We start from the raw sequence: 14995 nt of genomic DNA, 5'->3' as shown, positions 1-14995 counted from the left end.
AGCACCTTCAAGAACTCAAAAATGCATCCTGCGCAGCAAAAATGCAGCCAAAAAATGTTGAGTCTTGCATGTAGAGATTTACCTATCAAGAATCTCGAGAGTTTTGGGAATCTGGGGATTTTAAAGCCGAAGTGATTCTTAACAGTAATAATAACTAGAAATACAAGATCTAGGTTGCAGGGGAGAAAGATTCAAAGTTTAAGTGACAGCATTACACCACAAATTTTGGAGAACATTAGCCAGCATCTCTACAATATATAGCCCATTCGTGATGGACATGGGATACCTTGACACTCATTTGGGTGGCAGGGGGAACAAACAATGAGGAAGACGAAATGCCACTCAACAGCCCTGAATGAAGCAATCCCAGAGTTGCTGGGAAAGCTCTTCTCTGTTTTCGGAGATTTTTCTCAACTCCAAGCCCTCTTTAGAGTCCAGAAAAAAAAAAAAAATCTATCAAAGGGGATGGTTTAAAAGCTGCAACTGCTCCAGCATGAAATGAGTATGTGATGGGGAGCTTCCAATCTGCTAAAGAATTATAGAATATATTAGTGTTATTATTTAATAAGAGGGTTAATCCTTGAATTTCTTTCAGCCACAGAGCTCAGGGAAGTGGAAAACATGTCTGGACAGGATGATTATGGAGAACTCCCTTTGAGGGGAGAAAAATGCAGCCCTTAGAGAACATCCTTCAAAGGTATCAGGCCTGTCTGTAAAAGAATCTCTGTCTCCCTCGCTCTTTGTTACACACACACACACACACACACACACCCAGATAAAATCCCTGCAAAACTGGACACAGCTGATGAAAGGCAACAGCCGGGCAGAAATTTCAGTTGTGTTTAGCCTAAAAGACGGGGCTCATTTTGCATGCAGTCAAGTACAGCGGCGAGGTTGAATGGATGGAAAATCCCACTCTCGAATCTTACATAAATATCTCTTTCCCACATAGTTTTCCAGTTGAAAAGCTCCCATAATGAAGCAGAGGTGACAGCCCAGGGAGCGTTGTTAACCATTGAGAAGGCTGTCAGGAGAACTGTAGGGCGGACAGGAGCTTCACAACCGCCCCAACCCACCCGGGTCCCTCCTACCCGCTCCGCAATGGTACCCGACCCGAGAGGGCAATGCCGGCGTACCTTCTCCGAAGCCCCCTCCTTCCCATTGTCAGCCCGCAAGCTGCGTGAAGCCAGGTGAAACCCAGCAGCCGGCTGATCTGATTAGCAGCTCCGGCGCGCTAAGGGATTGTCGGATCGTGCCTCTTCAAGAGGAAACTCTTGTGGAATCTTCAGGAAAGGGTGGTAAAGTTGCAAGGACCTTTCCTGCCTCCCGCTGCCTCGGCTACAAGCCCCGTTCTCTAACTGGAGCTGAAGTGAGCAGCTGACAGCCTGATTTGCCATGACGGACTGATGCTGTGCGTTCGCAACAATAAACAATTCATGTTGTTTGATTTCCAAGATTTAGCAACCCAAGCAAACAGCTGCCATCTCGGCTCGCGGAGGCCAACGGCTGGCCCTTGACGAGCGGCCGGCTCAGTGCCTGCGGGGAAGGGTCAACGGTAACAAAACTTTGAGGTTCCTGCCACATTGTGTGGGGAGAGCTTTGGTCTGGGAGAGAAGGGAAGCGGAGAGAACTGCGGATACCTGTTGGCATCAGCAGGTGTTCGGCGTCCCCCAGCCCTGGCTGGAACCCGGCAGGAGGGGAGGAGGTCCCTTACGAACCTGTTACGCGCTGGCAGAAGCCAGGCGAGAGCCCTCTAGGCCGGCGAGCAAGGCGGCCCGCCCCCCGAGTGTCGGCGGATAGGGAGCAGGGAGAAGGCACAAAGCGCAGCCGCCTGCCCTGCCGGGCGATGGGGAGAGGGTTCGGAGTCTTCGGCTCGGGGGGCCTCTGTGAGCGCGGGCTCGCCAAGGACAGTGCCTCTGGGCGTCCTGCCGGGGTTCGGTACAGGGGCTTGGCCGCTGCAGAGCCGCGGGGCGGCCCGAGAGCCAGCAAGTTTGCAGCGGGCACCACGCCTCGTAGGCTGGAGCAGCCACTTGTAGGAAAGCCCTGCGCCGGGGCGGGGGGCTCTCCGCTGCTGGGTCGCGGCCCGCGGCCCCAAGGCAGGGGTCTCCCTCCCTGTCCCCGGGGTGGGGGGGGGGGGGAGGGGCAGCAAAGGGGCAGCCCCGGTCCCTGCGTCTTCTTTCCTCTCGGGCTCGCACCCTCCTCACCCCCGCCGCGGGTGTTGCCCATTCCATTCTCCGCACGGACCCCGCAGTGAAGGCGCGCGGCTGCAGCGTCGCCTGCCTGCCGGCCTGGCGAGGCGGCGAAATCGCCAGGCGACCGCAGAGATGGAGACTGGCAGGAAGACTAAAGGGGCACAGGCTGCTTGCTACTCCCCAGGACCTACTGTTACAACAGTTTGCCAAATCGTCAGAGCCCTGAGGTGGCCCCGTCGGCTGTGCGCATCATGAAAGACGCAGCTCAGCCCCAAGCCTGGGCTAGGAACCCGCGTCCACCATCTGCGGGGGAGGGGGGGGGGGAGGAGACGCGCAAGGTGTCCGAAGGGGGATAGGGATTCTTAAAGGAAACGGTCCTTTCGGGGTCCTCGGGGCTTGGAGGGAAAAGAGGACAGGGGGAGAGCACTTACTCTTGACGAGCTCGGCGCTGGCGAATTTCAAGCTTCCTGGTTCACACACGGCTGCAGGGACTCTGGGTCGGCTCCCGAGGGCGGCGAGCACCGAGGGGTTCCCGCGCGCAGGGCAGGCGCCTCCGGATTCCGTTCATGCCTCTCGGAGCTGCGGGGCTCGCCGTGGAGACGCGGGGCTGGCGCGCCGAGTCCGGGTGTCCGCAGCCCAAAGTGCAGCGAGCGGGCGGGTGCGCGGGACCGTCCGTGCCCAGACCGGCGCCGGCGGAAGGGACTCGGGGAAGCAAGGAGATTCCGAATAAATCCACGAATTCCGGGCTGAGCGCTCCGGCGTGCGAGCCCGCCTGCCTGCCAAATGTAACTGTGAAGTGATGTGGAAAAGTGAGCCGGGTGCCTCCCCTGACGGATCTCATTGGGCAGCGCGCAGAGGCAGGTCTACCACTTGGAAATTCATGTAAGCAGTCCCCCTCCCCGCCCCCTCCCTGCCTTCCCCCTCGGCTGTCGCGCGCTCGCTCGCTCTTCCCCGCTCCAAGTGGGCGCCCAACTTTTCGCTCCTGGCTCCCGAGCACGCCCCGCGCGTCTCCGCAGCCAGAGCCCCGGCTGAAGATGCGCCCTTCCGTGCGGAGCGCGCAGCCCGCGGAAGGCCAGCCTTCCGGAGAAGGGGGCCGGCGGAGGATCAAGGCAGGCGGAGGCGGTTCCCGCGAGCTTCCTCGGTCGGCTCTCACCTGCGCCCTGGGGCCAGCGTGGTCTTGAAAAGCGTCTCAACGACCCACAGCTGTTCTCCGTGGGCGGAAGAGGACGCGGCAGGGCCGAGGGGTGCGCGTGGGCGGCTTACCTCGCAATTCCGAGAGCCTCTTGCGGACAGAGTGGGGTGCTTGTCAGACCGCTACCTACGACTCAGACGCTACAGCTCGGAGGCAGGCGGTGTGTCGCGGTCTTGTGGGTGGAGCACATTCCTAGCACCCCCCTGCCTCTACTCCTTCAGGGAGATGGGATCGGGGCGGGCACCGGGGCAGCCGGCAGGGGCGCGCAGTAAGTAGGCACGAAAAGAACAGCAGAACTTGCGTGGGAAATCCAGGGGGAGATTGCCCTGTCTTGTCAGTGTCCCTTGGCCTCCAGATCTACTCGCAGACACCATTTTTGCAGCTCCTTTACCTCCGCCAAGAGATGCCCTGTCTGTGGCCCGTTCAGCTGCTCTGATGGACGCCGTGCAGGTCCTGAGAAACGTCCCCCTCCCCCGCCCTGGGGTAGAGCCAGTACAGATAAATTAAGAGGTCCAGGCTTGTTTTCTTCTCACTTCCAAGGCTAACACATAGAAATATTGAGCCACCGTGATCATCTTTTGGTACAATCAGTGAAACGTAAGATGCACTAATCCTTACTTTTTTGATTAACTTCCCTCCACAGGCCACCCTGATTTGGTCCATGCCCTGTGCACCAGAGGGGAGTTCTCAGGAAGGGTTTACCATCTGGGGGTCACAGCTGAAACAGAAGGGGGAAAGGGCGCAGACAACCAGACACAAGGTCTGTAGAGCTTGTACTGACTGTCGCAAATTAATGAGACACAGTGAGCAGAATGAGAAAATAGGCACAATATGCTTGTAATGTTTTATGCAGATTTGACATTTGTGTGTGTGTGTGTGTGTGTGTGTGTCCCATTATGAAATGTTTAAAAGAATACAGCCTATAGGTCTAATATCTGTTTCACATTCTAGCTTCTTACGGGCAAAAAACTTAGTGAATTATTTCAGACAGGGAGAGGTGAGGAGAACCAGGAGGTATCTCCCCTCTGCCCCCACCCACCCCCAAACACACACACACACACACACACACACACACACAAGACAGCACATAGTAACTGCTCTTCTTTTCTCAGACTGTGTAATGTAAGCTTGCAGGGTATTCAGGAGTTCGCTAATTCTATCTAGGAAAAAGGAACAGAAGTCATACCTCAATCAAATCATAACTCCTGCTAGACCAGGAAGTAAGTCCCAAGTGGACAAAGAAATACATGATATTTGGGTTGTGCTTAATTTTCAGACATTCATTTTCAGTTTGAACACATGCTCTGCTCCTTTCCTGGGGGTACTTTTCTTAAATCTATGAGAACCACAGAAAAAGTTTTGTGTTACTGAAGGCTGCGAATCGTCACAAGTAACAAACTCATCTCAAAAGAAAGCCAGAATGGTAGAATTAGACAACATCCCCAAATCTCATTTTCTTAAAGGGAAACAACAACAGCAACTCTTTTGACAAAGGGAAGAGAGTCAGGATCCAATGGCTTTGGATGCCATGGTTAGGGATGCGTTGTTTTGACTCACCTCTACGTGTACTCTCAGAGCGGTTACATGCATTGTCTTCATTGAATTTTGGCAACTAGAATTCAAGGTAGCCCTCTCTCCATGTGCTAATCTCTGCTCAAAGCACTGCAGTAGGAATTTCCTACTAATTTTCTCCTAATTCTTAGGAGAGGTCTGGGTGATTAAGCAGTGTGAAAGAGGATTAGGATAATGTTAAAAAGCCCTATAAGGATATTTCTAAAATAATCAGGGTTGCTGAAAGACAAGGCATTTGCCTCTTTAACAATTCCACCCACACTTAATAGGATGCAGTGTAATGTCACAATGGTGAGAACCTAACTCCTTAAGAAAGTGTTTTCTTTTCAACATCCTCTCCAGGGTTACAGCCTTCCAGCTTCCAGTCCACAGGAAGAGGACTGTGCTACATGGGCTTTTCAGAATGGCGACTGAAATTGCCTGTGCGGTGGAGCCTTGCAAGGGAGGAAGGGTGAGGGATTATCTGATAGGGCTGAAGTAGAATCAGAGAAGAGCTGGGGGGTGGGGAGATGCCTTCAAAATAACCTTGGCTGACTGAGTTGCAGACTGGGATGAGGCAGGGTGTCTCCAGCCTGGGTTTCTGTGACAGGCAGAGGAGGACTCTACTGCAGTTGAATGACATGGAAAGAAACTCTATGTTTCTTTTTCACTACAGGTAGATCTTGTGCTGTAATTTGGACTAAAGGAGACACTAAACCAAGTGACTGGTTAGTTGGATAGTGAAGAACCCGCTGGCTTATAGGAAGCAGAGCCCTGGCAGGAGGTGGGAGACATAGGGACACTCCACTTTGTCCCACTGGAGCAGGAAATGGCAGAATGGAACATAGCTACTATTTGCTGCATCAAAATGTAAACTTTTCTTCTTCTCATTCTCCGGTACACAATTAAAAACTAGAATAATATAAAAGCAAACATTAAAAAACATGTGTTTACCACAGTATAATGGTGAGAACTTTCAGGTTTCTTGGCTTGCTTTTAAATTTAGATCAATTAATGAATTTGTGGACTGTCTCCTAAAGGAGGGCTTGAGAAGTGTGGATTCTGTGAATGAAAATATTTCACGATGTAATTCCTGCCCAGGGTATTTTATTTTATTTTATTTTTTATTAATTTTTTAAGATTTTATTTTTAAGTAATCGCTACACCCAACATGGGGCTCAAATTTACAACCCCAAGATCAAGAGTCTCATACTCCACTGACTGAGCCAGCCAGGTGCCCCCTGCCTGGGATATTTTAAACATAATATTTTAAGTAAAAACTTTAAGACTCTGAAATATGAAGAAGGCCAAAACGTAAGTGTAATACCAATTAACATATAATACTTTCCAGGAATGCAGAGTACTTTTCCCAGATTTCATGTTATGAAATCGTGATGCAGAAATCTCAAAACCACCATGTCCTTTTTTTTGAGGGGGTGGGGTTGTAATAAGTAATATATAACAACTGTAGCATTAGGCAGAAGAGACTTTGAAATTTGATTGAATTTCCAATACTGGAGCATATATCATGAGAAGGCAAAAAATTAGGAAGGCATTTTAAGAAGTTTGTAAATGTTAGGTACATTTAGGAAAGATTTCTTTAAGAGTTTGTTTTAAATCAGCCTCTTTATTGCAGTCATGAAAAGATGTAATGGGTAGTCAAATGAAGTGAATGTGAGCAATTACTGTGGTTCTCACACCGATCTCGGGTCCAGATCCTGCCTCCCCATCCCAGGAGGCTTGTTAGAAATGCAAATTCTCAGACCTTGAATCTGGGTGGGGCTTAGCAACCTGGGTTTTAGCAAATGCTCCAAGGGACTGTGTTGCTTGCTATATTTTGAGAACCACTGCCTTAAGCTATTCTTTTCTCAGGTGATATATATAAAGATGAGAAGAATAAAAATAAAGCAGTGCATTGTATGAATACTTATTGTTTTTGTCCTGGGATGTTCTAGGGCAGACTATTATCTTAACAAATAAGGTAAAATAAAAAGAAAAGTGTATGCACACTAAATAATGGAATTACTTCACCAATGTTTATTACAGGTTTTGAAAAACTAGACTGATTTCTTTAGAAGTGGTGATGGATTCTTGGCGTAAAATCATCATTGAGCTTGTTATTCAGACTTGTGATGGTTACGTTTCTTTGCTGCTGGTTTTAGCTGTCCCTGAAATTAGGCCTGGATCTCTTAATATTGACTGTAATTACTAATCTTGAGCTTGCCATTATATTTTCAGTAAATGGAGGTGTAAACACTTTCTGAAAACCACATCTGTGCTGAGAGCGTTTTGGAGAAGGTTTTCAAAATGGCATTATCTCCTATCTTCCCAGGTGCTAGAAAAGAGATAAGCTCCAATTCAGCTTCTACACAGAAACTGGGGGTGAGGGGCCAGTTAGATAGATTTAAGGGGACTGGTACAAAGCTATCAAATAAGCCAGCCCGGATTTTGTAGATGATACACTTAGCATTTTTGGTTTGGTTCGATTGTGTTGTGTTTTTATTTTTATTTTCTGGAACAGAGCGGCCACTAGATTAAGATGCCAGAACCCTCTTGTTAACATGGAAGCCACGAGGGGGGGGGGGGGGACAGTGAATCCACATTGTGTTTTTAAAAAAGAAGAAGAAAGAAAAGAAAAGGAAAAGAACCCCCCCCCACACACACACACACCGTATGAGGTAAAATTAGTTTGGTATATCAGATTGTATTTGGTATTAAAATATAATAGTTAAATATAGTCTTAAGACTGGTTTAGATCACTGTCATCTGCAATGTGCACACTAACACTAACGTATCACTACACATGTATGGGGGGTTCAGTAGTAGGGGGTGGGGCAGCACATCAGCATCTCTTATTATGCCTAAAATGGAGCCTATAGTTCTGATTAGTTGTTATCAAGTTGGGTATTGGAAGAATGTTGTATTTACATTCGACAAAGGTTCCAAGAAGTTGAAAGGAAATTGCGTTTCCGAGAATCTGAACGCAGTTTCCTTATTAGTCCAAGCTGCATAGTGCTATCGAAGGTTTTTTTGTTTGTCTGTTCGTTCATCAGAGCTCGACTGCCATGTAGAAGACGGAAAGCAGTGCTTTTAGGTTGCCGGCTCCTGTTTGCAAAGGCAACTGGTCCTGTCGGAGAGACGTCAAGACTTTTTTCCTTCTACCTCAAGTGCCCTCTAGCGTGCGATATCTGTGCAGGTTGCTATGTAGAAGGAGGTGGAAAGAAAAAAGAAAAAGAAATATCCTACCAATTGCTTCCCTAATTCCTGAATTGCCCTGCTTTCCCTTTTCTCCTTCCTCGAAGGGGTCATTTCTACCAAAGTGTTTGGTAAAACAAAAAAGGTGCTGTTGCTTTTGCGTGAAAAACAAATCACTCATTTACTAAACTGGGAAACAAATGCTAATCCTTTCTCAGGGGTCTCTTTTGAACATTCATCATAATTTTCCAGAAGTTTCACACACTGTAGTAATCAGGCAAATAAAAGAAGGTAAGTTGCTCCCTAGGAAGAAATTCCGTTTTGTTCCTAACTCACTGCAGCCCAGCTATAAGACATGTGATGCAAATTGATTAACCTCTCCGTGGGTTTTCGGTTTGTGTCTCCATAAAAGTGCATAATACTTCTTTCTTGCCTCAGGGGGGTGGTATGAGGCCTAATTGAGGTTTATAAAACAATTTCAGGTCCTCAGATACAATTTGATATACAGTTGAACCCGCCTTTCATCTCCCATCTACTAACAGGGTTTCAAATTCTCTTTGGTCTCCAGAGGGAAACTGTGATCAGGATCTGTATTTCCATAAACATGTCGTTAAAACAACTCTATTGTAAATAGTGGATTTGCTCAAGAGACTTGGAATGGTAGGAAATGGGAAAGAATATCTGGGGAAGAAAAAATGTACTTACTTTTGCAAACATGCCTGCGTGTGAATAAATACAGCTAACTGGTAAGGCAAAATTCCTTCAAGACGTACATTTGGGTGTATCTCCCTAAATTTGAAAATAAGCTAACAAGAACAGAAGGTAATTTTACTCACCCAAACACCACCCACTAAACAGTCTCTGAGAGAGAAGAAGATACCTGTAAACAAACTTCTCCTTTGGCATCCATTCAGAGGGTAGAATATCTAAACACCTGTTATGTAACTCAGAGATGCATTTTTTAATAATATTATTATGCAGCATTGTGTTTTACCATTCCCCTTATAACGATGATACTTTAAAAAGTAATTAAAGAGGGAGGCGAGATAACATCATAACATGCCCATTCATTTCTTTACAGGCAATGTCTGTTTTATTATTAAGGCACTAAGAATGGAAAGGGCATGGTTGGTATCCTTTAAAGTATGGGGAAACTGAGGCTCAGAAAGTTAAATGATTTGCTTAAGGTTACACAATTAATGAGTTAAAGAGCACAATTTCAACCTAGGGTTTTCAACATTAAATACAGTTGAGTACTACCTCTCAGCGTTAAAATACTAATAAGTAACTATCATCACCTTCTTTTAAATAATGTATCACCTCTTTATGGCAGGGACCCACACATTGCAATACAAGATGAACTAAACATTATGTGTTCCCAAACCAAATCAGAATCTTTAATTGCATGTGGTTTTGTAAATATAGATCCCAGATTCCATGGTTAACCAACTAAATCAGGCTTTCCAAGGAGAATGTGTATTGTTTTTAAAGTTTTATTCATTTAAGTAATCTCTATGCTCAACATAGGGCTCAACCTTACCACCCTGAGATGGAGAGCTGCACGATCTGGGCAAGCCCAGCGCGCCAAGAATGTGTATTTTTTGAAAGTGAATAAGGCGATTCTGATTCAGCATAACAAACACCATTCTGAAGACCATTTGGAAAATAATGAAACCAAATGGCCTCCAAGGTGATGCTTACTCCTCAGTACTGGAGTCCACGGTTCAGGCACTCTTCTATTACTATTTAGATTTGTATAGCCCTTCATATATTTCCAAAAACAGCAGCTCTTTTATTTGATCCTTGCAACAATAATCTTATGAGGAGAGAAGATATATTATTTCCTCAGTTTTGTAGAGTTAACATGTTATCAGAACCAAAAGGGCCCTTTAGAGACTATCTAGTTCAAGTTATTCATTTTATAGGAAAAGAATGGGGTAAGGCTTTTGACTTCTGAGCCTAAGGTTATATAACTCGTTCTTGGGGGGAGGGAACCCCACAAGATCCTAAGTCCTTGGTCATCAGGTCATAAGTCCTTGGTCATATGTCAGCTTGTCACTTATCTCTGTAAATATGGCCCAAGCAAAAATCATTAAGCTGACACTCAATAATCTTCAAGATATGAAGTTAGAAGACTGGGGAAAAAAAATAGTTCAGGTACTTAGATCTAAATTAATGTAGTCCAGTAAAGTATTTTCATTTTCTGGTGAGATTACATTTACTCCCTTCACCTAGTATCTGCTCAGTCTAATAATGTGTCTTGTCTTGGTTGAATTATTTTAGTATCCTGGAGTTAAGCTCACTGATGCAGCCCCAGAGGCTCCTTCAAAGCAAAATTTGTGTGATGCAGATTTTTGGAGTAAGGATTGTTGGGGAATCAGAGAAAAACATCAACATAAGAAAAAAAATACATAAATGTGCTCTCATACATTCTGATGTATCCTCACAAAGTAACAACTCATTTCAAATGCAGGTGTACAAGACTGTTGCATTCTCCAAAAGCAGAGACAACAAATGCACATGACTTGCCAAAATGAAGGAGCCTATTAAAATTTTAGTCATTCTTTTTTTTTTTTTTTTTAATATAATGGTATTCTGTCTTGCCCCAAACTATCTCATTGTGCCTGAGCACAGAACACGTTTATTTTTCACTGGGTTGTTTTCTCCTCCAAAATTACATAATGCATATAATCACTTTTCTGGAAGAGAAAGTAATAATAAATGGTATTAGGAGTTGTGGTAAGTGTTCTTACATTGAGTGTTTAAAATCTTGCTGGGCACTGTAGGAATTGATGGACATATGTTGTGTCATTTACTCTCTACAATAACCTCCTAGTTTTTCAGATGATGAAAATGTGAAGGGAAATGTATTTTACTTCTCTAAATCCCAAGTGGCCCTGCTCATCTTTCCACTATCCTTTTATAGCATCATCTATTTGTCCTGTATGCACCAGCTAAACTAATTCTTTTTCCTTTGAAAATGCTAACTCCCTTACTCTGGAGTTCGGAGGCATGAGGCCTGCAAGAAAGAGCCAGACATTTGGAGTCCTACGTCTCGTTTCAAAGGCTGGCTGAACACACTACTGGTTCTGTAAATTAGACCAGCTAACTGGTTAACTAGTTAGATAACCACTCTGAGGCTCTTGGGCCTCTGTGCATAAGCCTTTTTATGCTTTATGAAATGTTTAACTCATAGCGTTGTTCCATTAAAGGATGCAATGAAAGAAAAAAAAAGGTATCTAGTTTTCAGTATATATGTTAGTTTCCTCTCAAGCAAACCTATCAACACCTACCTAAAAAAGATCAGATGGCCAGAAAACAGATCCTTCCAAGATCCCTACAGTGAGGCTACTCCTCTTAATTGTAAAATTCTGTCTTGTGGCTACACAGGGCATTCAGTCAGACCTCAATCAGCCCTTTAACAAGTACCATCCGCTGTTCTCCAACACATTCTCAGCTCCAGACAAGCCAGCCTTTCATCTTCAAATCATTTTTTAAACAGTTTATACCTTGTTCATGCAATTGCATTCCTTCTTGAAGATTAAAATTTGGGTTTTTTTTTTGTTTTTTCTTTTATTTCACTTGGCCTTCCAAACCCCCTCCTACTTTTGTTAAGAAGAGTTGAAAGGCTGCTGATGTTTGAAAGAGGCCCACTTCAATCTCATGATCTGGTAAAGAAATATGGGTGCATATTTTGCATTTGATGACCTAAAGGAGAAATAATGGGATCTTGAGGCAAGAAAGGGCCCATGTTGTAATGGAAGGAGGGCTCTCCTAAATCTCTAGTGAAACAAGGTCAGTTTCTAATCAGGGGGGTGTTGAAATTTACAGACAGGTAAAATGACAGCCCACTAGGCTTCATACCAGTGTTCAGAACATTTTGTAGTTGAGTCCTTGGCCACATGAGGACTTCAGAAGAGAAGCACCCTGCAAACAGTGGGTCACGCCCATACCCATTTCTTCATTGCTGAACTCTGCTGGGGATTCTTCCTCAATTCAATTATCTGGAAGCCATGTACCTTAGAGACTAGAGCCTGAAGATCCGGATACATGGGAAGGTCTCAGGGAAGAGATCTGGATTCAAAAAGGTCTGGGTCAGCCTAAGACGGTGTAGTTCCTTGGGGAACTTGCCTAGAACCTGAATTTGCATAGCGAGAACACTGTTCCTACATACATTGTACGTCTATTTGGAGATGCGTTCTTGTGGTGCTGCCACTAATTATGAAAGAGTTCAAGCTCCCCAGAGACACTCCTTGGATTTGCCACTAGGCTGGGCACCATACTCTGGGGATGCGGTTGGGATCAGCCTGTTGAACAGACCCTAAGTGTAGAGAGATGGCTTTCTTCCTCTCTTAGGATACTTTTCAATAAGTACTGGCCATCTTTTCTTTCTAGATGGCTCACAGATAGGAATTCTAGTCTTAAGTCTTCACTCATGTGCCCGTTTATATACCTTTGTTCTTCCTGGCCCACACTCTCCTATCATTTTATGTTCATTTGTCTGGCCCCCTCACCAGATTAATTCTGAGCTCTTTCAAAGCAGAGACTCCACTATCCGTATCCGTGTATCCAAACCTAGCCCAAAGCCTGACACATAGTCAGTGTTCAGGTACTGTGTTATTCGAGATAACGAATAAAGGAATATGACTGCAAAGATAACTATGGTATTATTGTCAACAGTTAGCTAGAAATAGACCCAGATTTGGAGTTAGAAAAATCAGATGGCTCGGCAGATTGGTGTGTGGGACTCAACAAGGATAACAGATTTCACTGGAAAAGAGAGAGGGAGAAAAAGGGATGGCAAAACAAAGTGAAAGGAAACAAAACCAGGAAACTCAGTCTTTTAGAGCAGAAATAGAACAGTGAAGATAGCAGACTAAGGCTGAATAACTGGGGGAAAAATTAATTCCTCCAACTGACAAAATTAAGAGTGAACATCAGGAAATAATTCAGATCCCTACTGGTGATTTGCATAATAGTAGTGGTAATACCAGTAGTAATAATGATTATAATGACATCAAGTATTCCTGAGAATCCACCTGCTCCTTAGTGCCTCATAATTTAGTACCTGGGTGTTTACAAAACAAGTTTCCATTAAGGAAGTTTGGGATGACTTGGGCAGGTGCACTGTCTCTGTAGCTTCCGGACACACATCTCATCCCATCCCAAAGATAGCACTCTAAAATAGATTCCCAGACTGCTTTCTTCCTACAGAGCTAGGAGTTTCCTTGAAGACCACAGAAAAATATTTTGTCCATTTATCTTTGAATCCCCAGTAGCACAGAAGAGATGCTCTATAAATTTTTGTGGATTTATCATCTCAAATCTCTCCCCCAGCAAGCTGCAAGATAAAGACACACTGTCCAGTATCCCCATTTTTCAGATGAGGAAACCAGAAATATGTAGTCAGAGTTGAAGTCAGGGAAACCAATCTGAGATCTTTAAACACATTGGCTTTTCTTATTAGGCCCTGCTATTGTCTAGAAATATTTCCAAGGTCACAATGCTTCTTAATCACTCCTTTTCTGTTTGGAATTCTGAGAAAGCATGTTCCCTTAGCATTCATATAAAGGACCAAACAAATCTCATGCCAAAATCACCACTTAGGTTTTGCAAGAATCAAGGGCAAGGCTTTGCACTTTTGAGTCAGTGTGGAGTACCTGAAGCACCCTTGCAAATTCTGAAGAGATGGAAAACAGGAAAGATACTTTGCATCTGATGTAAAAATCCATGTGTATTCTGAGGGAAATGGAAACCATGCATTACTGATTAATTTACACTTAAATCAATGAAGTGTTTTGGAAAAGATATTTGATGTTCAAGAAGCCTTTTTAAAAGGACCTAATGGGACTTTAAAGCTGTTTTTGCCTTAAGAAGAGGAACTTATTTTTTTTTCGCATGATCTTACACCCAAATGATGTGATTTCAAAGTCTCATTTGCTCTCAAAATCTTTCCACTTTGCCCTACACAGAGGTGGTGAACCTGTATTTTATTACATCACTAGGATTTTTTTTCCCGTTTCTCTATTTATTTTGGCGGTGTAGCTTTCACTAGAACAGGCAGATAACCTTATGGAATCTGTCTGAATATTGGATGCAATTTCCTCAGAACTACAAACACCTCAGACTATTCTAGCAAAAAATAAGGGGTGAATTACACAAGTTTAGGATTTCCATATGAAGGAAGGATATGTAAAGGGAGAAGACAGGGACTTGGAATAAATGGAGTCTTCATGCTTGTAGGAGAGAAGGAAAGATAGCATATATTGAGGGCTGATGGAATTAATTGATCAATCAGTCCATATTGGTGCTTACTGTTCAGAAATGCAGATGTTACCTCCATTTTTCATTTGCAAAATGTGAGACTCCAGAACGACTTGCACCTCTGGCTGTCCATCCCAGACTTGTTAGGAGACCCCAGCATTTCCGATGCTGCAGGTGGTACACCCCCGTGGTGATTCTCATGGGACACAGACGTGGAAAATAAATAACACTGAATCACATGGTGGGAGAGTTACTTGCTTTCCACTTCTCTTTCAACTGTCTCATTATGTCCAGAGGGAATACTTCAGTTCCCTGCCATTGCTGGCCTCTAACAAGCAAAATGCTGGCCTGAGGCTCAGAGCCCTAAGCAGACTCCGAGTGCCTTGTTAGAATGTAAGAACATTGTTTTGCCTTCATTTATTTTATTTCTAAGTTTACCTTGTATTTATGGCAAGTGAAAATAATTTTCTTATTCTTAAGTGTAGATACAAAGTTTCCTTTCAAAACCAATGTTTACATTCTTAAAGAAGTGAGTTGATTAAAAAACTATAAGACACAGATGGTGTACAGACATTAGAAAATAATGACACAGAACTACATA

General features: G+C 44.5%; 1 protein-coding gene across 1 annotated transcript in view; it reads right to left on the bottom strand.

Annotated features, from left to right (window-relative positions):
* CDH8 (cadherin 8) overlaps positions 1–2741 on the bottom strand; it is a 367090-nt gene extending 364349 nt beyond the window's left edge. The window contains 1 exon segment of the mRNA XM_030299517.1: positions 2624–2741. The gene's annotated coding sequence lies outside the window, so the exon portion shown is untranslated.
* Positions 2742–14995: the final 12254 nt, after the last annotated feature.

This window comes from Lynx canadensis, chromosome E2 (assembly GCF_007474595.2).
Source record: "Lynx canadensis isolate LIC74 chromosome E2, mLynCan4.pri.v2, whole genome shotgun sequence".
Taxonomy (NCBI): domain Eukaryota; kingdom Metazoa; phylum Chordata; class Mammalia; order Carnivora; family Felidae; genus Lynx; species Lynx canadensis.
Note: the sequence above shows the minus strand (reverse complement) of the source record. Positions and strands in the feature narration are given on the sequence as shown.